Source organism: Eleutherodactylus coqui, chromosome 1 (assembly GCF_035609145.1).
Source record: "Eleutherodactylus coqui strain aEleCoq1 chromosome 1, aEleCoq1.hap1, whole genome shotgun sequence".
NCBI lineage: Eukaryota > Metazoa > Chordata > Amphibia > Anura > Eleutherodactylidae > Eleutherodactylus > Eleutherodactylus coqui.
Window position 1 is genome coordinate 206130805 of NC_089837.1, and position 23994 is coordinate 206154798.

Sequence of the window (23994 nt, forward strand, 5' to 3'; positions counted from 1 at the left end):
AGGCCCCAGTAACAATTCCGAAGCAGCAGTATAGGGGGAGCACAGTCTTAGTTCCATTTCAGTAGTAGTAGCAGTCAAAACAGGCCACAGTAACATTCCCGTTGCAGCAGTTTAGGGAGATAACAGTCTCTTTCACATTTCAGTAGTTGCAGTATAGACAAGGCCCCAGTTACATTTATGTAGCAAAAGTGTAGGCCAACCCCACACACCTTGCTGTACCATGAGTGCAGGTGAAGCCCATAAAAATTACTAGGATTACACTGTAGGCAAGGGCCCCCAAAAATTGGTGTACCAACAGTACTAATGTACCTCAGAAAAATTGCCCATGCCCAACCAAGAGGGCAGGTGAAACCCATTAATCGCTTTGGTTACTGTGGCTTAATTTGTAACTAGGCCTGGAGGCAGCCCAGTTAAAATAAAAATTGGTTCAGGTGCAAGTTTCAACGCTTTAATGAGAATTGAAAGGTAAAAACATTGTTTACAAAAGTAATATGACTGAGCCTTGTGGGCCTAAGAAAAATTGCCCGTTTGGCGTGATTACGTGAGGTTTCAGGAGGAGGAGCAGGAGGAGGAGGATGAATATAATACACAGATTGATGAAGCCAAAAGGTCCCCGTTTTTTATGGTGATAGAGAACGATGCTTCCATCCGCGGGTGCAGCCTACGTATTGTTTAGGTACCGCTGCTGTCCACTGGTGGAGAAGAGAAGTCTGGGGAAATCCAGGCTTTGTTCATCTTTATGAGTGTAAGCCTGTCGGCACTGTCAGTTGACAGGCGGGTACGCTTATCCGTGATGATTCCCCCAGCCGCACTAAACACCCTCTCTGACAAGACGCTAGCCGCAGGGCAAGCAAGCACCTCCAGGGCATACAGCGCGAGTTCAGGCCACGTGTCCAGCTTCGACACCCAGTAGTTGTAGGGAGCAGAGGCGTCACGGAGGATGGTTGTTAGATCAGCTACGTACTCCCTCACCATCCTTTTACAGTGCTCCCGCCGACTCAGCCTTGACTGGGGAGCAGTGACACAGTCTTGCTGGGGAGCCATAAAGCTGTCAAAGGCCTTGGAGAGTGTTCCCCTGCCTGCCCTGTACATGCTGCCTGATCTCCGCGCCTCCCCTGCTACCTGGCCCTCGGAACTGCGCCTTCTGCCACTAGTGCTGTCGGATGGGAATCTTACCATCAGTTTGTCCACCAGGGTTCTGTGGTATAGCATCACTCTCGAACCCCTTTCCTCTTCGGGTATGAGAGTGGAAAGGTTCTCCTTATACCGTGGGTCGAGCAGTGTATACACACAGTAATCCGTAGTGGCCAGAATGCGTGTAACGCGAGGGTCACTAGAAGGCATCCTAACATGAAGTCCGCCATGTGTGCCAGGGTACCTGTACGCAACACATGGCTGTCCTCACTAGGAAGATCACTTTCAGGATCCTCCTCCTCCTCCTCCTCCTCCCCCTCAGGCCATACACGCTGAAAGGATGACAGGCAAGCAGCATGGGTACCCTCAGCAGTGGGCCAAGCTGTCTCTTCCCCCTCCTCCTCATGCTCCTCCCCCTCCTCCTCCTCCAAAACGCGCTGAGATATAGACATGAGGGTGCTCTGACTATCCAGCGACATACTGTCTTCCCCCGCCTCCGTTTCCGAGCGCAAAGCGTCTGCCTTTATGCTTTGCAGGGAACTTCTCAAGAGCCATAGCAGAGGAATGGTGACGCTAATGATTGCTAGACTCCTCAAAGTTTCCAAGGACCTGGCAGATGTCTGCCAAGCAGGCCCACTCTTCTGTAAAGAATTGAGGAGGCTGACTCCCACTACGCCGCCCATGTTGGAGTTGGTATTCCACTATAGCTCTACGCTGCTCATAGAGCCTGGCCAACATGTGGAGCATACAGTTCCACCGTGTGGGCACGTCGCACAACAGTCGGTGCACTGGCAGATTAAACCGATGTTGCAGGGTGGCAGCGTCCGTGTTGGACTTGCGGAAATGTGCGCTGAGCCGGCGCACCTTTACGAGCAGGTCTGACAAGCGTGGGTAGCTTTTCAGAAACCGCTGAACCACCAAATTAAAGACGTGGGCCAGGCATGGCACGTGTGTGAGGCTGCCGAGCTGCAGAGCCGCCACCAGGTTACGGCCGTTGTCACACACTACCATGCACGGTTGGAGGTTCAGCAGCGAAAGCCAGCGGTCGGTCTGCTCTGTCAGACCCTGCAGCAGTTCGTGGGCCGTGTGCCTCTTCTCTCCTAAGCTGAGTAGTTTCAGCACGGCCTGCTGACGCTTGCCCACCGCTGTGCTGCCACGCCGCGCGACATCGACTGCTGGCGACGTGCTGCTGCTGACACATCTTGATTGCGAGACAGAGGTTGCATGGGAGGAGGAGGAGGAGGGTGGTTTAGTGGAGGAAGCATACACCGCAGCAGATACCACCAACGAGCTGGGGCCCGCAATTCTGGGGGTGGGTAGGACGTGAGCGGCCCCAGGCTCTGACTCGGTCCCAGCCTCCACTAAATTCACCCAATGTGCCATCAGGGAGATATAGTGGCCCTGCCCGCCTGTGCTTGTCCACGTGTCCGTTGTTAAGTGGACCTTGCCAGTAACCGCGTTGGTGAGGGCGCGTACAATGTTGAGGGAGACGTGGTCGTGCAGGGCTGGGACGGAACATCGGGAAAAGTAGTGGCGACTGGGAACCGAGTAGCGCGGGGCCGCAGCCGCCATCATATTTTTGAAAGCCTCCGTTTCCACAAGCCTATATGGCAGCATCTCTAGGCTGATCAATTTGGCTATGTGCACGTTTGACGCTTGAGCGTGCGGGTGCGTGGCCGCGTACTTGCGCTTGCGCTCAAACAGTTGCGCTAGCGACGGCTGGACGCTGCGCTGAGAGACATTGCTGGATGGGGCCGAGGACAGCGGAGGTGAGCGTGTGGGTGCAGGCCGGGAGACGGTCGTGCCTGTGTCCTGAGAGGGGGGTTAGATCTCAGTGGCAGGTTGGGGCACAGGGGGAGAGGCAGTGGTGCAAACCAGAGGCGGTGAACGGCCTTCGTCCCACCTTGTGGGGTGCTTGGCCATCATATGCCTGCGCATGCTGGTGGTGGTGAGGCTGGTGGTGGTGGCTCCCCGGCTGATCTTGGCGCGACAAACCTTGCACACCACAGTTCGTCGGTCGTCTGCACTCTCAGTGAAAAACTGCCACACCTTTGAGCACCTCGGCCTCTGCAGGGTGGCATGGCGCGAGGGGGCGCTTTGGGAAACAGTTGGTGGATTATTCGGTCTGGCCCTGCCTCTACCCCTGGACACCGCACTGGCTCTTCCAACCTGCCCTGCTGCTGCACTTGCCTCCCCCTCTGAAGACCTGTCCTCAGTAGGCTTAGCAAACCAGGTGGGGTCAGTCACCTCATCGTCCAGCTGCTCTTCCTCCGAATCCCCTGTGCGCTTCTCCCTCGGACTTACTGAAATTACTACTACCTCACTGATAGACAACTGTGTTTCATCGTCATCGTCCTCCTCACCCACTGAAAGCTCTTGAGACAGTTGCTGGAAGTCCCCAGCCTCATCCCCCGGACCCCGGGAACTTTCCAAAGGTTGGACATCGGTCACGACAAACTCCTACGGTGGGAGAGGAACCATTGCTGCCCATTCTCAGCAGGGGCCCGAGAACAGTTCCTGGGAGTCTGCCTACTCCTCAGAATGTGTCATTTTCATGGAGTGAGGAGGCTGGGAGGAAGGAGGAGCAGCAGCCAGAGGATTCAGAGTTGCAGCTGTGGATGGCGTAGAAGACTGGGTGGTCGATAGATTGCTGGATGCACTTTTTGCCATCCATGACAGGACCTGCTCACACTGCTCAGTTTCTAATAAAGGTCTACCGCGTGGACCGATTAATTGTGAGATGAATCTGGGAACCCCAGAAACGTGCCTCTCCTAATCCCGCAGCAGTCGGCTGCGATACACCTGGACCAGGAGCTCGGCCTGTGCCCACACCCTGACTTGGGCCTCCGCGTCGTCGCCCCCGTCCACATCCTCTAGGCCTTCCCCTACCCCTCAGCATGGTGTATTACGAGTAGAGCAGAAACAGAACGCTGTAATTAAATGTGCTGCTTATTGGCCTGTGGTTGGAGGCTGACTTCGCTTACGGAACGCACAGCAGAGCCAGGAAACAATTATGCGCAAGCCTGTAGTGAGACCTAGGTGCGTATGACTGAGCTACTGGAATTCACAGGGCAGAACCAGTCAAGTGGCTAAGGCCAGTGGTAGGCTTTAAGTATTTTGCTTCAATTTTTTAAAATGGTGAGGTGAAAAAGCAGAGAGACACTGTATGCAGCGTATATATGTATACTCTTTCCCTCTGGTGGGATGACGGCGATCATATAACGGACACAGCAGAGCCAGGAAACAATTATGCGCAAGGCTGGGTATTAATCAGCAACTAATACCCCCAACACACACGCTGTAAACTGAAGACGGTCACTGCCAGGCCAAATATAGTATTTTTTCCACTTTTTGGGAAAAAGCCCACTGCCTCTTATATACGCTGTATTTGGATTTCCCTGTTAGAGGAGGACTGTCATTACTGAAAGGCCAGTGCAGCCAGGAAACAATTATGCGCAAGGCTGGGTATTAATCAGTGCGGCCAGGAAACAATTATGCGCAAGGCTGGGTACTAATCAGCGACTACTACCCCCAGCAGACACGTAGTAAACTGAAGACAGTCATAGGCAGGCCAAATATAGTATTTTTTTCCACTTTTTGGGAAAAAGCCCACTGCCTATATAGCCAATATACATCTTTCCCTGCCTCACCAGTACTGCCCCTATACTCTGTAAAATGACTGCAGACTGAGGACGCTATGGTCTGCACTCCCGATATACAAAACAAAATGTGGCCCTGAGAAGGACTGTTGGGGTTCTTGAAGACTAAAACAACACCTAACACTCTCTCCCTATAGCAGCTACAGCAAGACAGCACTTTCCCTGATCTCTCTCAGCATGCATCTGTGGCGAGCCGGGGGCGGGGCAGATTTAAATACTCAGGTGTCATCTGATCTTCCCAGCCACTCACTGCAGGGGGGTGGGATAGGGCTGGAATGTCACAAGAGGAAGTTGTAATGTCTTCCCTGTGTTTCTATTGGCCAGAAAAGCGCGCAAATTTCTCAGGGAAGAAAATGTAATGGAGTCGAGCACCGTGTGGTGCTCGTCTCGAGTAACGAGCATCTCGAACACCCTAGTACTCGAAAGAGTATCAAGCTCAGACGAGTACGCTCGCTCATCTCTAGTCACAACTTGATTATTTAATTCTAAGCGCAAAAGAATTAGCGTCCAAATTTTATTTACGGAATCTAATTTTCTCACTTCCCAATGTCATAGAAACATGAAATTTGGCACGAGCATTGATTATGTCATAAATAGGAAAAGCTAATGGGTCCCAACTGGATTATTCCATTCTAAGCGCAAAAGAATTAGCGTCCAAATTTTACGTACGGAATCTAATTCTCTCACTTTCCAATGTCATAGAAACTTGAAATTGGCACAAGCATTGATTATGTCATAAATAGGAAAAGCTAATAGGTCCCAACTCGAATTTTCAATTCTAAGCGCCAAAGAATTAGCGTCCAAATTTTATGTACGGAATCTAATTCTCTCACTTCCCAATGTCATAGAAACTTGAAATTTGGCACGAGCATCAATTAGGTCATAAATAGAAAAAGCTAATTGGTCCCAAATCGATTATTTAATTCTAAGCGCCAAATAATTAGCGTCCAACTTTTACGTACGGAATCTAATTTTGTCCTTTCCCGATGTCATAAAAACTTGAAATTTGGCACGAGCATTGATTATGTCATAAATAGGAAAAGTTCAAGGGTCCCAACTCCATTATGCAATTCTAAGCACCAAAGAATTAGCGTCCGAATTTTACGTACAGAATCTAATTTTCTCACTTCCCAATGTCATAGAAACTTGAAATTTGTCACGAGCATTGATTATGTCATAAATAGGAAAAGCTAATGGGTCCCAACTCGATTATTTAATTCTAAGCGCCAAAGAATTAACGTCCAAATTTTACGTACAGAATCTAATTTTCTCACATCCCAATGTCATAGAAACTTGAAATTTGTCACGAGCATTGATTATGTCATAAATAGGAAAAGGTAATGGGTCCCAACTCGATTATTCAAATCTAAGCGCCAAAGAATTAGCGTCCAAATTTTACGTACGGAATCTAATTTTCTCGCTTCCCAATGTCATAGAAACTTGAAATTTGGCACGAGCAATGATTTCAATTGCTGCATATTGAGAATGCTGAGGTAAATTAAAGGGGTTGTCCCGCGTCGAAACGCTTTTTTTTTTTTTCAACCCCCCCCCCCCGTTCGGCGCGAGACAACCCCGATGCAGGGGTTAAAAAAGAAAACCGGACAGTGCTTACCTGAATCCCCGCGCTCTGGTGACTTCTTACTTACCTGCTGAAGATGGCCGCCGGGATCTTCTCTCGCAGTGGACCGCAGGGGTTCTGTGCGGTCCATTGCCGATTCCAGCCTCTTGATTGGCTGGAATCGGCACGTGACGGGGCGGAGCTGCAAGGAGCCGTTCTCCGGCACGAGCGGCCCCATTCAGAAAAGAAGACGACCCGGACTGCGCAAGCGCGTCTAATCTGGCGATTAGACGCTGAAAATTAGACGGCTCCATGGAAACGAGGACGCTAGCAACGGAACAGGTAAGTGAAAAATTTCTTATAACTTCTGTATGGCTCATAATTAATGCACAATGTACATTACAAAGTGCATTAATATGGCCATACAGAAGTGTATAGACCCACTTGCTTTCGCGGGACAACCCCTTTAAAGCTTTGCTGTGATTGGTTGCTATTTCTTATACTGCTGAGGAAACATGAAAGCTGTGCTGTGACTGGTTGCTATATATTATACTGCTGAGCCAACATGAAAGCTGTGCTGTGATTGGTTGCTACTTCTTATACTACTGAGGTTACATGAAAGCTGCTCTGCAATTGGTTGTTATATATTATACCGCTGCGGTAACTTGAAAGCTGCGCTGTGATTGGTTGTTATCTAGATATTTAAAAACGAATGTATGTATGTATGTATGTATGTATGTATGTCTGTCTTCGCAGCAACGCGCGACGGGTAAGCTAGTCTATATGTATAAAATTGAATGTATGCGTGTCTGTCTGCGTGTCTGTCTGCGTGTCTGTCTGCGTGTCTGTCTGTTTGTCCTTCATGCACTACTACACCATTCATCCAATCGCCATGAAACTGTGGGAAGTTGTTGAGTACACTCCTTGGAAGATTATAGGCATAGTACATTAATGCTACGAGAAATGGCGCGTGTGCTTGCGTCGGCGAAAGTTACGACCCCCCCACGTAGATCGTTCGACTTCCATCATTGCCACTAATTCTCTCACTTCCCGATGTTGTAGAAACATGAAATTTGGCACGAGCATTGATTATGTCATAAATAGGAAAAGGTAATGGGTCCTAACTCGATTATTCAATTCTAAGCGCAAAAGAATTAGCGTCCAAATTTTACGTACGGAATCTAATTTTCTCGCTTCCCAATGTCATAGAAACTTGAAATTTGGCACAAGCATTGATTATGTCATAAATAGGAAAAGCTAATGGGTCCCAACTCGATTATTCAATGCTATGCGCCAAAGAATTAGCGTCCACATTTTACGTACGGAATGTAATTTTCTCACATAGAAACTTGAAATTTGGCACGAGCATTATGTCATAAATAGGAAAAGCTAATGGGTCCCAACTCGATTATTCAATTCTAAGCGCCAAAGAATTAGCGTCCAAATTTTACGTACGGAATCTAATTTTCTCGCTTCCCAATGTCATAGAAACTTGAAATTTGGCACGAGCATTGATCTATCTATATATATAAAGCTGAAAGCCCTCACTGACTCACTGACAGACTGACTCACTGACTGACTCGCCAAAAGTCCTCCAACCTCCCAATATCGTAGAAACATGAAATTTGGCACAAGCATAGATTATCTCCAAAATAGGAAAAGAAATTGGGTCCCAACTCGATTATTCAATTCTAGCGCAAAAGAATTGGCATCGAAATTTTACGTATATAATCTAAATCTGTCACTTCCCAATGCCATAGAAACTTAAAATTTGGCACGGGCATTGATTATGATGACATAAATAGGAAAAGTTAATGGGTCCCAACTCGATTATTTAATTCTAATGTGCAAAAGAATTAGCGTCCATATTTTACGTACGGAATCTAATTTTCTCACTTTCCGGTGTCATAGAAACAGGAAATTTGGCACGAGCATTGATTAAGTCATAAATAGGAAAAGCTAATGAGTCCTAACTCGATTATTCAATTCTATGCGCAAAAGAATTGGCGTCAAAATTTTACGTGCGGTATGTAATTTTTTCACTTTCCGGTGTCATAGAAACGGGAAATTTGGCACGAGCATTGATTATGCCATAAATAGGAAAAGCTAATGGGTCCCAACTTAATTATTCAATTCTATGCGCAAAAGAATTAGCGTCCAAATTTTACGTACGGAATGTAATTTCTTCCCTTTCCAGTGTCATAGAAACGGGAAATTTGGCATGAGCATTGATTATGTCATAAATAGGAAAAGCGAATGGGTCCCAACTCCATTATTCAATTCTAGCGCAAAAAAATTGGCGTCGAAATTTTACGTGCGGAATGTAATTTTCTCACTTTCCGGTGTCATAGAAACGGGAAATTTGGCACGAGCATTGATTATGTCATAAATAGGAAAAGCTAATGGGTCCCAACTCCATTATTCAATTCTATGCGCAAAAGAATTAGCGTCCCAATTTTACGTGTGGAATGTAATTTTCTCACTTTCCGGTGTCATAGAAACGGGAAATTTGGCACGAGCATTGATTATGTCATAAATAGGAAAAGCTAATGGGTCCCAACTCCATTATTCAATTCTATGCGCAAAAGAATTAGCGTCCCAATTTTACGTGCGGAATGTAATTTTCTCACTTTCCCGTGTCATAGAAACGGGAAATTTGGCATGAGCATTGATTATGTCATAAATAGGGAAAGCTAATGGGTCCCAACTCCATTATTCAATTCTATGCGCAAAAGAATTAGCGTCCAAATTTTACGTACATAATCCAAATCTCACTTCCCAATGTCATAGAAACATGAAATTTGGCACAAGCATTGATTGAGTCATAAATATGAAAAGTTAATAGGTCCCAACTCGATTATTCAATTCTAAGCGCAAAAGAATTAGTGTCCAAATTTTATGGACGTAATCTAATTCTCTCACTTCCTGATGTCATTTTATATGAAGGAAACATCGCATGGTTACCTCCACGTGGCGTTTCCTGGGTAATGCAGAGAACTATGCAAAATGGTGAACATATGTTTTTCCTCAGTATCTCTTAAGTAACTACGACTTCATAAGATTTTCCGTGTGAACACCAGATAAACACCAGTACCAAATTAACTCGGGCGAAGTCGGGTATATCAGCTAGTATATATATAAAGCCGAAAGCCCTCACTGACTCACTCACTCACTCACTGACTCGCCAAAAGTTCTCCAACTTCCCGATGTCGTAGAAACATGAATTTTGGCAGAAGCATAGATTATCTCCAAAATAGGAAAAGTAATTCGGTCTCAACTTGATTATTCAACTCTAGCGCAAAAGAATTGGCATCGAAATTTAACGTACATAATCTAAATCTCTCACTTCTCAATGTCATAGAAACGTGAAATTTGGCACGAGCATTGATTATGTCATAAATAGGAAAAGTTAATGGGTCCCAACTCGATTATTCAATTCTATGTGCAAAAGAATTAGCGTCCAAATTTTACGTGCGGAATGTAATTTCTTCACTTTCCGGTGTCATAGAAACAGGAAATTTGGCACGAGCATTGATTATGTCATAAATAGTAAAAGCTAATGGGTCCCAACTCCATTATTTAATTCTAGCGCAAAAGAATTGGCGTCGACATTTTACGTACGGAATGTAATTTTCTCACTTTCTGGTGTCATAGAAACGTGAAATTTGGCACGAGCAATGATTAAGTCATAAATAGGAAAAGCGAATTGGTCCCAACTCCATTATTCAATTCTATGCGCAAAAGAATTGGCGTCGACATTTTACGTGCGGAATGTAATTTTTTCACTTTCCGGTGTCATAGAAACGGGAAATTTGGCACGAGCATCGATGATGTCATAAATAGTAAAAGCTAATGGGTCCCAACTCCATTATTCAATTCCATGCGCAAAAGAATTAGCGTCCAAATTTTACGTACGGAATGTAATTTTATCACTTCCCAATGTCATAGAAACATGAAATTTGGCACGAGCATTGATTGTGTCATAAATATGAAAAAGTAATGGGTCCCAACTCGATTATTCAATTCTATGCGCAAAAGAATTAGCGTCCAAATTTTACGTACAGAATCTAATTTTCTCACTTTCTGGTGTTATAGAAACGTGAAATTTGGCACGAGCATTGATTATGTCATAAATAGGAAAAGTTCATAGGTCCCAACTCGATTATTCAATTCTAGCGCAAAAGAATTAGCGTCCAAATTTTACGTGCGGAATGTAATTTTTTCACTTTCCGGTGTCATAGAAATGGGAAATTTGGCACGAGCATTAATTATGTCATAAATAGGAAAACCTGGGGCGGAGCCTGGTCGCTGAACATGATGGCCGCTTGAGCAGAGAGCTCCGTTCAGCGCTGCACCCTTACCGGACCCGACAGCGGCTATAAAGAGCGGACATGCCGAAGGGCAGCAGAGATAAGACCGGAGACCAGCAGGGAACCCCTCGTCCACAAAAAAACCAGACGGAGATGCAGCGCTTCTTCAGAGAGCGTGGAGCGCGCTCTCCCCACCCGCTCACCAAGATGGCGCCGGCCAGCGAGGCTGCAGCTTCCAACAGTAAGGAGGGAGAGGGGGATGATTTCTCCGACGGGGAGGGCAGGGAGGAAATCACTAAAAGCTTTATGAGGGAGCTGATTAATAATGCTCTGCACCCTCTTATTTCGGATCTGGCCGAGATTAAAGATGATCTCAAACATATGGGGCGTAGAGTGGAGGACTTAGAGACATCTACAGCTTCAGTTATTAACCACTCTATTGCCCTTTCCAAAGCCCTGGAGGAACAGCACGGTCACCTCAACCAGGCATTGCTCATGCAGGAGGACTTGGAAAACCGGAACCGGCGCTCCAACGTCCGCATTAAAGGCCTCCCTGAGTCCTGGGCTGCGGATGCCCTCCCCAAAGTTGCCTGTGAGATCTTCCAACTTTTATTGGGTGCGGAAAGAGCCAACTCGGTCCAGATCGAGCGTATACATAGGGCCCTCAGACCCCCCCCCCCCCTCCTCGCCCACAGACATTCCCAGGGACATTATCTGCAAAGTATTGTCCTTCCAAGACGCTTTTGCCATTTTGAAGGCCGCAAGAGCCCGGAAAGATTTAAAATATGGGGATGCCTCCCTCCAGATTTTCCAAGATTTGGCTCCATCTACGTTGGCAAAGCGCCGCATCCTCCGCCCGCTGCTGGAAGCCCTCAGAGCCAAGAATATAAGATACGCATGGCTCTTCCCTTTCGGCCTGGGTATCACCCATAAGGGCCGTAGGCTCGCTATCAGATCCCCGGGGGATCTCAGGGACTCTTGGGCCTTTCTGGAGCTGGACCCAATGGATATTCCTTCATGGCTCCCTCTCCCGGATTTTCCCCAGCTTCCCAAGCTGACTCCTCCTGAGACCTGGCAACAAGCAATTTCTACCAAATCGCCCAAAAGCAAGGAAAAAAAGAACAAAGACACCCCAAATTTGGACACTTGATTTCTGCGGCTGGTTTGTCCCTTGCTTAAACTCTCTCGAGGATGAGACAAGCTGTGAAAGCCACCACAGCAAATGGAGATCTACCGCAAGATCTCTCTTTACCCCCCGGCTCCAATTTTTCACCTGTTATGTATCTGCCTGCATTTCTCCCCTGTCTCTGCTAAAGGTTAATTAACCTGCTCTTCTTTTATGGTTTTTCAACTCCGTTATTTGCCTGTCCTTCTATTGTTAAGGCCCCTCTGGGTGCCCACCTGCCAGGTTGTGTGACCAGTTTTGCCCTCTGCTTTAGGCAGCGCTGGTGACCCGCCTCCACTCAAAGGCAACCCAGTCCTTTCCTGGGATTGCCTAAAACAGTACCGGTTGATTAAGGTTTTCTTTTTCTGTTCTCAGAAAGTACATTTGTCTTCCCCCCCCCCCCCCCAACTGTGCTCCCTCCTTCCTAGTGTTTTTCCCTCTCCCCCCTCCTTTTCCTCCAACCTTAAATTGCTAGGCTGCCGTGTTTTTCCAGAGCCTCTAATATCCACGTGATCAGCTAACAAAAGTTTCTCTCAACTTCGCTAGCAGGTTCCTCTCTCCGGGTCTGCCGGGGCCCCATGCCCGTCCCGCTTCGGCTCACTACGTTCAACGTCCGGGGCCTGAATTCCCCCGCCAAGAGACACCATCTTAGTCTCCTACTGAAAAGGTATGGCTCCGGGGTGGTTTTTTTTACAGGAGACCCACTTTAAGGGGGGTAAATGCCTTTCCCTGCCTGGGAAGCAATTCCCTGTAGGGTTTCATAGCTCTCACCCAACGTCATCCTCTAAGGGGTTTCCATCTTTTTCCATAAGTCCGTCACCTTCTCCTGTGAGGCCCAGTACTCTGATGAAGAAGGCAGAGTCCTATTTTTGAGGGGCACATTAAACAATACCAAATTGACTATAGCCAATCTATATGCCCCTAATAAAGACCAAGTGCCGTGGCTGTCTAAACAGCTTGAGACCCTCGGACATTTCGCTACTAGCCCTATCCTTCTTGGGGGAGATTTTAACGTTACTCTTTGCCCCTTGTTGGACTCGTCAGTCGGTAGATCACAGGTCTCTCAGGTCAGGCTGAGGAGATTGGCTCGCAGTCTTGCGGATTTGGGGGTCTTGGACGCATGGCGATACCGATACCCCTCCACAAAGGATTACACATATTACTCCTCGGTCCACGCTTCGTACCAACGCCTAGACTATATCTATGTGTCTTCCACCCTTTTGCCCTCAGTCCAAAAAGCTAGCATTGACCCCATAACCATATCTGACCACGCCCCTGTACATGTTGATCTTGGCCCCGCTCTATCTGCCCCCCGGGAGTGGAGGTGGAGACTAAACCCCTCGCTTCTAGATCTAGAGAGTGATAGGGAACAAATTAGCGCCCAATTAGCAGAATATTTCCTACTTAACAAAACTCCGGATCTCTCAACTCCGATTGTGTGGGAGGCCCATAAGGCCTTTGCCAGAGGCCTACTAATCGCCCTTGGCTCACGTGCCAAGAAAAAGCAACAGAGGGAGATTGACGGAATACTCCAACAAATTTCTAAACTCGAGCAATCTACTAAGTCCTCCCTAAAGGAAAAAAATCTGGACGAACTCATTGCCCTCAGAAAGGATCTCAAAATATGCCTAGATTCTAAGTTCAACAAGAAACATCTCCACTTTAAACATACAATCTATGCCCAGGGAAACAAAGGCAGTAAATTTATGTCCTCCATGATCAAGAAGGCCCGCTCTAGAAATTGTATTAAATCTATCACCACCCCTGCAGGTTCCAAGGTCACCTCGACACTAGAAATCGCAAAAGAATTCCAGTCTTTTTACTCGCAACTATACAATTTAAAGGATACTAATTCTCCTGGGGCTGCGGACTCCTCCAGGGACAGGATTAAGACATTCCTTAACAAGCTGAAGCTCCCAAAAATTGGGGAAGCAGAGGCTGTAGAACTATTAACCCCTTTCACTACACGTGAGACAGAGGACTTGCTGTCCTCCTGCCCTCCTGGGAAGAGCCCTGGCCCTGACGGCTTCTCTCTCGCCTACTACAAGGCATTCAAACATATTCTTATTCCCCAGCTTACGGAGCTTTTCAACTCCCTCCTTCAGGGCAGCCCTCTCCCGAAGCAGGCGCAAGAGGCCCACGTAACCCTAGTATTAAAAGAGAAAAAGGACCCGGAGGAGTGCAGTAGTTACAGGCCAATTTCATTGATCAATCTGGACATAAAGCTCTGGGCAAAGCTCTTGGCCAAAAGACTTGAACCTTGCCTTCCAGTCCTTGTTAACGTAGAACAAACCGGCTTCATAAGGGGGAGGGAGGGTAAGGACAACTGTCTAAAATTGCTACATGCTTCGAGGTATGCCCAGACCCACAATATCCCCCTTGTTTTAGTAAGTACGGATGCGGAAAAAGCATTTGATAGGGTGGATTGGGGGTACATGGAAGAGGTTCTGTTGCACTATGGCATTCCTCCGGCGTTCGTCTCTGCAATATTCTCTCTATACGCTATGCCCTTCGCCAGACTGAAAATTAATGACTCCCTGTCCCCTCCCTTTAACATTCAAAACGGTACCCGCCAGGGCTGTCCCCTCTCTCCTTCCCTCTTCATCCTAACATTAGAACCCTTCCTACAAGAAATTAGAGAGGACCCAGAGATCCAGGGCCTGAAAATCAATAGGGCAGCGATATCGCTGGCTGCCTTTGCCGACGACATCGTGTTTTTGATTACCAACCCGGTCTCTGGCCTTCCCACCTTGGTCGAGCGCTTGGAGGAGTTTGGCTCTTTCTCAAATTTCAAAACAAATTTCACAAAATCCATTGTCCTCAACGTATCTATCCCCTTGCCTCAGAGCAGAGTCATTAGAACCTCAACTCCCTTTGCGTGGTCCGAATCACTGATTGACTTTTTAGGCGTAAAAATTACCAAAAGGTCGGAGGACCTGTTCTCTGCCAACTTTGACCCGCTCCTGACCAAAGTAAAAAACCTCCTGAACGCTTATGACCAGCCTTTAATCTCCTGGCTGGGCAGGAAAAATGTTCTAAAATCCTATGTGCTCCCGGTGATCCTTTACCAGATTCGCCTTCTACCAATTCATCTTCCTAGCAGATTCTTTAAAGCCATCCGTACAATCTTTTCAGACTACGTCTGGAAAAGGAAAAGACCCAGACTGGCAAACTGCCTCTTGGTCAGGAGGGTCGACGAGGGGGGTGTCGGTATGCCATGCGTCCGAGACTTATATCTAGCATCCCAGCTCCAATACTGGATGGAGTTGGTCCTCCCCAGGGGAGATGGCATAATTTTCTCTCTAGCTGAAAAGACCTACGGCCCGACCCTCAGAGAGGACCTGTGGTACCCGGACAGGGGAGACTTGAGGAGGGCAAAGGGGGACCCCTTACTTAGAGGACCATTTGAGACCTGGAACGACTTGAGAGAGAGCTTGGCTCCCTCTCCATCCCCCTGCGCCCCGATGAGCGCTTTATATAGCATAATGGACCTCCCTCTTGATCCGTGCTCGGCTGACGTCTGGAGCATTTTCAAGGATAAGAAAATCAGTGATATTCAGGTTCGGGCACATAGACCTCCTAGTGAAATTGTCCGTGAGCTTCTTCCTGGCAGGACTCTCCACCTATTACAGACCCTCCATATAACCAAAGTTCTCCGAGACTTCATCTCGAAATTCAAGTCCACTAGACCAAGATCTGAATTTGAATCTGCCTTACTGGGGGAAGGGGAGTCTAACAGGAAAATAGCCTTGCTCCGTAAGCGTTTTATCGCCCCTCCCACTTCCTCAAAACCGGCTTTTCTGTCCTCTTGGGAGAGAGAGCTCCATATCTCCCTTTCCCAGAGTGACACTAAGTTGATTCTGCGGACGGCCTTTGGCCTCTCCTCCTGTGTCGCCTCCCAGGAGGGTCACTATAAGCTCTTGGTGAGGTGGTACAGGACCCCTCAATGGTTGTTTGACCATGCACTGGCCTCACACGGAAGGTGCTGGCGATGTGACGCTGACACTGGCTCCTTCTTACACTTGTGGTGGAATTGCCCGCTGGTCGCCCCATTTTGGAATGACGTTGAGGTAATCTTGAAAAAGCTATCCCCATCCCTGAAACTATCCCCTGAATTGGTTCTCCTGTGGAAGCCTTCCCCAGCCTTCCATCCCCTCAAACATCAACTCCTGGCCTTTCTCATTGATGCAGCCAAAGCGCTTAGCCCATTACTTTGGCGCCAACAAACCTCCCCCTCGTTGCGGCAGTGGAGAGACAGGGTGGACCTGATTTCTAGCCTAGAGGAATTGGTGAGTTGGTCAAACGGAACCCACCATAAATATCAGAAAATCTGGTCCCCATGGCGGGTATTGAGAAATAGATTCGATCCCACTGAAGGGCCTGGTTCGGTTGGGCGTGGTCTGTCGGTGACGTCAGCCCCAATTCTGACTCCCTGGAGCTTCCGAGTTCAAGTGGGGCCTCCTAGACTTGGAGAGTACTTGCCTGCTACCACGGTAGCCTACCGGTCTCCCTTCCTAGTTCCCCTAGCCCACCCCCTTCCCCCCTCCCCCCACCTTCCCTCTCCCCCCCTCTGTCGTGTATTTGTTGTCGGTCCGTCACTCGGTCGTAGACCAACAGCTTAGTGCCCTGTGGGGCCATTGAGTGGCGCTTTCCAAGGAGTGGCGGTGTGCCCCCCCCCCCCCCCCCCCTGGGTACTCACGAGTCGAGCACCCTTGTTTAATACGTTTTATAAGATTGTAATAAGGCTGACAACTTGCAAATCTTTTGACTTTTTCTGTTTGTCTTGTTTTAAACATTAAAACTCCAATAAAAATTGATTTGAAAAAAATAAATAAATAAATAAATAGGAAAACCTAATGGGTCCCAACTCCATTATTCAATTCTATGCGCAAAAGTATTAGCATCCAAATTTTACGTGCGGAATGTAATTTTCTCACTTTCTGGTATCATAGAAACGGGAAATTTGGTACGAGCATTGATTATGTCATAAATAGGAAAAGCTAATGGGTCCCAACTCCATTATTCAATTCTATGTGCGAAAGAATTAGCGTCCAAATTTTACGTACATAATCTAAATCTCTCACTTCCCAATGTCATAGAAACATGAAATTTGGCACGAGCATTGATTATGTCATAAATAGGAAAAGCTAATGGGTCCCAACTCGATTATTCAATTCTAAGCTCAAAAGTATTAGTGTCCAAATTTTATGGACGTAATCTAATTCTCTCACTTCCTGATGTCATTTTATATAAAGGAAACGTCGCATGGTTTCCTCCACGTGGTGTTTCCTGAGTAACGCAGAGAACCATGCAAAATGGTGAACATATGTTTTTCCTCAGTATCTCTAAAGTAACCACGACTTCCGTGTGAACACCAGATAAACACCAGTACCAAAGTAACTCGGGCGAAGCCGGGTATATCAGCTAGTTATGTCATAAATAGGAAAAGCTAATGGGTCCCAACTCCATTATTCAATTCTATGCGCCAAAGAATTAGCGTCCAAATTTTTCGTACGGAATGTAATTTTCTCACATAGAAACTTGAAATTTGGCACGGGCATTGAATATGTCATAAATAGAAAACGCCAATGGGTCCCAACTCGATTATTCAATTCCATGTACCAAAGAATTAGCATCCAAATTTTACGTACGGAATCTAATTTTCTCGCTTCCCAATGTCATAGAAACTTGAAATTTGGCACGAGCATTGATTATGTCATAAATAGGAAAAGGTAATGGGTCTCAACTCGATTATTCAATTCTGAGCGCCGAAGAATTAGTGTCCAAATTTTACGTATGGAATGTAATTTTCTCACATACAAACTTGAAATTTGGCACGAGCATTGAATATGTCATAAATAGGAAACGCTAATGGGTCCCAACTCGATTATTCAATTCTATGCGCCAAACAATTAGCGTCCAAATTTTACATATGGAATGTAATTTTCTCACATACAAACTTGAAATTTGGCACGAGCATTGATTATGTCATAAATAGGAAAAGCTAATGGGTCCCAACTCCATTATTCAATTCTATGTCCAAAAGAATTAGCGTCCAAATTTTACGTACGGAATGTAATTTTCTCACATAGAAACTTGAAATTTGGCACGGGCATTGATTATGTCATAAATAGGAAAAGTTAATGGGTCCCAAGTCGATTATTCAATTCTAAGCGCAAAACAATTAGCGTCCAAATTTTACGTACGGAATCTAATTCTCTCACTTCCAGATATATATCAATGAATGTATGTCTGTCTGTCTGTCCTTTATGCATTACTACACCATTCATCCAATTGCCATGAGACTTTGGGAAGTTGTTTAGTACACTCCTGGGAAGATTATAGGCATAGTACAACTATCCTACGATAGGTGGCGCGCGTGCGAGCATCGTCGACAGTTATGCCCCCCAGACAAAGATCGTTTGATTTCCATCTCAAACACGAAAGCAAAAGGTATTACGAGCAACGGGATGCGTGTTCAACTACAAAATGATGCATCCGTCGAACGTTTCGCTAGACAATTGCTGGATATTGAGAATGCTGAGGTAAAATGAAAGCTGTGCTGTGATTGGTTGCTATTTCTTATACTGCTGAGGTAACATGAAAGCTGTGCTGTGATTGGTGGCTACTTCTTATACTACTGAGGTTGCATGAAAGCTGTGCTGTGATTCGTTGTTATATATTATACCACTAAGGTAACATGAAAGCTGCGCTGTGATTGGTTGCTATATATAATACCGCAGAGGTAACATGAAAGCTGCGCTGTGATTGGTTGCTATTTTTTATATTGCTGAGGCAGAATAAAAGTTGCGCTGTGATTGGTTGTTATTTCTCTTACTGCTCAGGTAACATGAAAGCTGCGCTGTGATTGGTTGTTATATTTTATACTGCTAAGGTAACATGAAAGCTGCGCTGTGATTGGTTGTTATTTATTATACCACTGAGGTAACATGAAAGCTGCGCTGTGATTGGTTGTTATCTAGATATATAAAAACGAATGAATGTATGTCTGTCTGTCTTCGCAGCAACGCGCGACGGGTAAGCTAGTATATTATAAAGCTGAGGTAACATGTAAGCTGCGCTGCGATTGGTTGCTATATATTATATCACTGAGGTAACATGAAAGCTGCACTCTGGTTGTTATATATTATACCGCTGAGGTAACTTGAAAGCTGTGCTGTGATTGGTCGTTATCTAGATATTTAAAAAACGAATGTATGTATGTATGTATGTATGTCTGTCTTCGCAGCAACGCGCGACGGGTAAGCTAGTTCTCCATAAAATTAGGTCAAAGATCAGTTATTTAAAATCTTCTTTTGAATGTTTTATCCTGATAATCGCAGCAAGTAACATGTCATACAGGTGTCTGTGCTGAGCTTTGGGGGGTATAAAATGGTGCAGTTCTGAAGTTCACCACTCGCCCGCGGCTACACCATGTATGAACAAGGCCTCAGCGCTGAGTGAGAACCTACTTACCTGGATTCGTCCTCGTCAGGCTGTCCTGCTGAAGTGACACCAGATGGTTCTGGTTTAGAACTTTCACATTCTGTGCCAATTATAATGTCATAAACCCTGTGACATCCTGTGACTTGTGAGGTCATCATACGTTCTACTGCTATTGTTTTTTTTTCTTAAGAGTTTTTTCTAATATCCAGCACGTCCTGATCCTGAGAGCTTACAATCTAATATACAGTACACTCCCTGGCCCTAATAGCTCACAATCTAATATACAGTACATGTCCTGATCCGAAGAGCTTACAATCTAATATACAGTACACATCTTTCAATGTGAAGCGCTGAGCCGGAAGCGATCCAGCCATGTTTTTTTATGCTAAAAGTCACTAATTAATGAGAAGTGAAAGAATAGTAAACAATTTTTTTGCATTTACACGGGACGATGATCGCTTAATTCAATTTCTTTGAACGAGTTTTGAGCAATAATCGTCCAGTGTAAATTACCCTTTTAGGGCGCCTACCCACTTGCGATTTTTTTTCCTGTGATGTTTTGCTGCAAAAAAATGCCACGAAAAACGCGTAAAAAATGCGCGAAAACGCCGCGATTTTCACGCGCGAAAATTGGCAACGCAAGTGGGTAGGCGCCCTTAGAGACGAAAAAGGTCGCACACGTTCGCACATAAGATGTGCCAAAAAATCTGCACAAAACCCCTGCGGAAATGGACATTGGTGCACATTTTGATGCAGACTTTCACCTGCCGATCTGCTACTGACATTCCACAGCAAATCCGCCCCGTGTGAACATGTCCTTATAGAAGGCAATAGGAAGTTTTTCCATAGAAATAAATGTATTTTATGCTTTTTTCATCCCGCTCACATCCCCCATGCCCTTCTTCTCACCACTCCCAGCAGAGATATTAAGATGTCACCATCCACCCTAAATATAATTCATGCTGCCCCCCACGCTGGTACACGGCACCATGTACAATGATTCTACAGACTTGGCATAAATGATTAAATAGCGGTTTGAAAAGAGGCAGATTTTCAGACCGCGCATGGACCTCACCGACAGACACTGCGGGATCGGGGAGCAGATGGGTTTAAACATATATTTCCCGGCTGCCTGTTCCCATAACCTAAGGCCCATTTGGACACAAATCCGCGGCGTTTCAGCGCAGTTGTTAGGTTCTATTTAGAGATGAGCGAGCACCAAAATGCTCGGGTGCTCGTTACTCGGGACGAAATTTTCGCGATGCTCAAGGGTTCGTTTCGAGTAACGAACCCCATTGAAGTCAATGGGCGACCCGAGCATTTTTGTATATCGCCGATGCTCGCTAAGGTTTTCATTTGTGAAAATCTGGGCAATTCAAGAAAGTGATGGGAACGACACAGCAACGGATAGGGCAGGCGAGGGGCTACATGTTGGGCTGCATCTCAAGTTCCCAGGTCCCACTATTAAGCCACAATAGTGGCAAGAGTGAGACCCCCCCTACCCCCCCCCCCCCCCCGCACTGTCAGCATAAAGATCGTTCTCCTCTGCCACAGCAGTAACAGCTGTGGCAGAGAAGAACGATGTTAGCCCATTGAATTCAATGGAGCCGGCAATACAGCAGGTTCCACTGAAAGCAATGGGCTGCCGGCGTGCGCGGGATGAATTGTCGGGAAGGGCTTAAATATAGAAGCCCTTCCCTGCAATTCATCCAGAAATGTGTAAAAATAAAAAAAATATACGGTATATACTTACCTTGTCCCGGCAGACGGAGTTCAGCGCGGCCGGCCTACAGTGGGTGTGAAGGGGGTGTGAGTCAGACCTGCCCCCTGATTGGCTCAGCGCTGAGTCTGACTCACACCCCCTTCACACCCACTGCCGGCCGCCGCGGCTGAACTCCATCTGCCAGGTAAGTAATAGTGTATATATATATATATATATATATATATATATATATATATATATATATATATAATTTTTTATTTTTTTTTATTTTAACACATTTCTGGATGAATTGCAGGGAAGGGCTTCTATATTTAAGCCCTTCCCGACAATTCATCCCGCGCACGCCGGCAGCCCATTGCTTTCAGTGGAACCTGCTGTATTGCCGGCTCCATTGAATTCAATGGGCAAACATCGTTCTTCTCTGCCACAGCTGTTACAGCTGTGGCAGAGAAGAATGATTTGTCTTCTATATGTTCTCAATGGGGTCGGCGCTGCTGCCGCCGGCCCCATTGAGCGCATATAGAGAAGAGAACAGGAATTGCAGATCGCAGATAGGTGCGATCTGCGATTTCTATGGCCTAAGGACCGTTGGGGTTCTTGAAGCCTAAAATCACTCCTAACGCTCTCCCTATAGCAGCTCCGGCATCAACAGCACTTTCCCTGAACTATGTCAGAATGCATCTGTGGCGAGCCGCGGGCAGGCAGATTTTAATACTCGGGTGACACCTGATCTCGCCAGCCACTCACTGCAGGGGGGTGGTATAGGGCTTGAACGTCGCAGGGGGAAGTTGTGATGCCTTCCCTGTCTTTCTTTTGGCCAGAAAAGCACGCTAACATCTCAGAGATGAAAGTGAAAGTAACTCGAACATCGTGTGGTACTCGTTTCGAGTAACGAGCATCTCGAACACGCTAATACTCGAACGAGTATCAGGCTCGGACGAGTACGCTCGCTCATCTCTAGTTCTATTGAACCTAATAGCTCAATGTACATGCTGCGGAATTTTACTACGGAATTCGGCAGAGTGAAATTACCCATGGCATGTCCTATTTGCCGCAGGCATACGCGTGGATGGCTTCCATTGTAGTCAATGGAAGCCACCCATCACGCTATACTTCCGCTGTAGCGCAGCGGAAGTATAGCGTGAATATGCGCCCCATCCACTGTGTCATATGATGCTGCCGGCGCGTCATATGATGCTGCCGGCGCGTCATGTGACACTGCCAGCGCGCCATGTACTGTACTGCGCATGCGCACCGGCGTTACATGCGGGACTTCACGCAGCGGATCTGGAGGTAAGTATGGGGTCTTTGGGCGGGGGGGGGCCGTAACAGACTCCGCTGCGGTATTCTACTCGCGGAGCCCGTGACGGCCGTGGGCATTAGGCCTTAGAGAATGCCAGCAGTGCTTCTTATTTGGTTGACAATGTACCTCAGTATAGTGTAACATGCCTGAGGTTTCTTAAACACGTTTTTGGAAAAGTTATATAGCTAGTATAAGTCCTTTTGGCTGCATATTGAACTAACTCTCATAAATGCAGGTGGAATAATTTACAGGTTTAGGAATATTGCTGTTAATATTAATTAATGGATAATACTGGACCCATTTATTAGGAAGGACTAAGGAACACTTTATGCTGAATATTGGTCTTAAATAGGATTGTTGTACAGTATATGCTATTGGTAAAGTTGTGTTTTTAAATATTGTTGCTAGAATCTATTGTTTATAAATGTGATCACATGTCATATATGTATCTTTTACTTAAAATAAGCATTTAGAATAATAGAATATGTGTTAAAAGAACTTGTTAATGTGTTAAAAATCGCATGAAAAGGACCTTATTACGGAAGGTAAGAGCCATAGGATTTCCCTTTGGATCAAGAACATATATTAATTATATCTGTCATGAATTCAATTATAAATCAACCAGAGGAATGTCAATTAGTTAAGCTGCTGCCAACAGTGACCAGAGATAACTTGGCAGGTTTACAAAGCAATAACATTCTGGGTTTGTGTTACTCTGCCAAAGGGAAACACAGAGTGTGGCTGCACTGAGTAATATTTAGACACAGTCATCTGTATGAGCAACCTTTAATCTGCTCACTCTGCAAGAAAAACTCCACTGGCTTTGGAGATACAATTACTTATGCTTTATGACTAACGAAAACAATCACTGTAAAATGCATCTCTAGTCTACCTTACAGTGATGTGGAGTCTTGTTTTTCTAGTTAATAGATTAGTTAGTATTGCGGGCTTTAATCTTTCTTTGGAACAAGATTATAAGAGTTTTAGATCGTTCCATGGTGTGACAGCACTATATATGTACATATATCCTATATATATTATATATACACACACGGTATATATTATATGGGTGACTTAGAGGAGAGAATGGACATTTATGGGCTGATATTGACGTTGTTCTCCAGATGGTAGGCATGTCAACATATAAACGACAGTAAATTACTGAACTGCAAAATTAGTCAAAAATGTACCAACACTGACTGATTAACCCGATCATAGACCCTGGGCTGTTTCAGAACTTGGTCCTCACTTACCCACTTCTATAGTAAACACCCCTTTCTATGCTAGCAAGTTCAATTCTGATTAAACCATAAGCTCTTCTGCTTGTATGAGTATATTGCTGATGTTGTCCTTCATCATCACTTATCAACCTGCTACTTACTGAAATTTGTCTATGTTCTGTTGTACCATAGGGTCTGCGGGCACACAGGTGCTGGCAAGTCTTTGTTCCATCAAGTGTCACAGAGCAATCACACTTTACTAGAGATGAGCGAGCACCAAAATGCTCGGGTGCTCGTTACTCGGAACGAACTTTTCGCGATGCTCGAGGGTTCGTTTCGAATAACGAACCCCATTGAAGTCAATGGGCGACCCGAGCATTTTTGTATTTCGCCGATGCTCGCTAAGGTTTTCATGTGTGAAAATCTGGGCAATTCAAGAAAGTGATGGGAACGACACAGCAACGGATAGGGCAGGC